We start from the raw sequence: 1,722 nt of genomic DNA, 5'->3' as shown, positions 1-1,722 counted from the left end.
ATAATGGCGCAAAACCAAATTACAGATTTTTTAAAATGCCCATCCCAGCAAAAACTTTCCAAAATCGGCATCCAAACAACACCAGCCCCAGCACGAGCACCGACGTAAGTGAACCAGCCCCACTTAGTTTCATAAGTTTGACATTCATTGACTTTATTTTTGGCTTGTTTGTTCACAATGTAGGCTAGTTCTTTTCCTAATTTTTTTTTTTTTTTGCATGTGAAGCATAATAATAATAATTGTTGTTATTATTATTTAATGCTTCACTTAACAGAAAATAAAGAAGACAGAAATTGTATTATAAAATAAACATTATTATTGTTAGCTTCTCACCCTTAGTTACAAACGGGCGGATGGCCACGAGCGTTAGGTCCAGCTGTGACGGCCGCATGCTGGAGGTCATCCACCACGCTGTTGGTTCCCAGAGCATCCCATGTTGCGGTCCAAAGTTCCTAAAACACACAAAACAACAGACCTCTTTGATGCACAAACTGCAGATTCTGTCTGTTCATTTCTGAGAAGACAACCACAAGGTATAGTTGATGAGACCATTATTTTGTTCTCTTTCTTCCAGCCTCCTGTCCAACCGTTACAGTGATGAATGTTTTCTGGTCCCAAATTACAATATTAATACCTAGTAAAGCAACCCAACGCTGATAAATGAATCCTTTTGCTTTTGGAGCGGCATTTGTTTGCTCTCACTCTCCTTTAATCTCAGTGGTAATATTTGCAATACAGGGACAGATGAATTAGCTGTCAGGTGCCCTTTGTGCCAAACCTCTTCCTTGGAGAATAATAATTCTGTTATGAAACTATTATCACTGAAACCCATCCTGGCACACATATGAAAGCTGGGTATGATGATGCTGTGCCTTGAACCAAGCCTGTCTGTGTGTAGGTTGTAGCACAAATGCTGGTTGACTGCAGTAGCGACAGTGTATTTTTAGCTTCTCTGGAGGCAGAAAAATCGAAGAGAAGAGAGAGAGTTGATTTTTTTGAGAGCAGCATGGCCCCTGTCTTTTTGTATATTAAGCAGAAATATAGGGTTAGGAGTGCATGTGGTTGAAAAACAACAGTATATCTAAAAAAAATGTTTAAGCAAGTTTTTATTTCAGTTTTTAGTAGAAATAATATAATCAACAAAATAAACATTTCAAAAGTCATCATTAAGGTCTTCATATCATCCGGAAAGGGTTTATTTTGCAGTAATGAATGGTTGACTGTATATTATCCCACTTGTTACATGACTGCTTGGCAAATAAATAAATAAATAAATGGACATTAAATATTGATATGAGTGATATTAATTTATTATGTGAGATAAAGGATAAAAAAATAAAACTGCCCGGTCCTGCAGATTTGCTTTATACAACATTAGGAAGATCAGGCCCTTTCTTTCAGAACATGCAACACAACTCCTTGTTCAAGCTCTTGTTCTATCCAGGCTGGACTATTGCAATGCTCTCTTGGCAGGTCTTCCAGCCACTTCTATCAAACCTCTACAATTAATCCAAAATGCCGCTGCAAGATTAATCTTTAATGAACCGAAAAGAACACGTCACACCTCTGTTCATCAATTTGCACTGGCTACCAAGTAGCTGCTCGCATTAAATTCAAGGCATTAATGTTTGCCTACAAAACCACCACTAGCTCTGCACCCCTTTACCTAAATTCATTACTTCAGAGTTATGTACCCTCTAGAAGCTTGCGTTTGCAAGTGAA

At 38.0% G+C, this 1,722-nt stretch overlaps 1 protein-coding gene across 2 annotated transcripts in view; it reads right to left on the bottom strand.

Annotated features, from left to right (window-relative positions):
* LOC107757492 (galactosylgalactosylxylosylprotein 3-beta-glucuronosyltransferase 1-like) overlaps positions 1-1,722 on the bottom strand; it is a 100,051-nt gene that overhangs the window by 26,194 nt on the left and 72,135 nt on the right. For both annotated transcript variants that reach the window (XM_016575011.1, XM_016575091.1), the window contains exon 3: positions 334-452. The gene's annotated coding sequence lies outside the window, so the exon portion shown is untranslated. The remainder of the gene's footprint in view (positions 1-333; positions 453-1,722) is intronic.

Source organism: Sinocyclocheilus rhinocerous, unplaced genomic scaffold, assembly GCF_001515625.1.
Source record: "Sinocyclocheilus rhinocerous isolate Xijiao unplaced genomic scaffold, SAMN03320098_v1.1 scaffold130, whole genome shotgun sequence".
NCBI lineage: Eukaryota > Metazoa > Chordata > Actinopteri > Cypriniformes > Cyprinidae > Sinocyclocheilus > Sinocyclocheilus rhinocerous.
The sequence above is the reverse complement of the archived record's forward strand: the minus strand, read 5'-3'. Positions and strand labels throughout refer to the sequence as shown.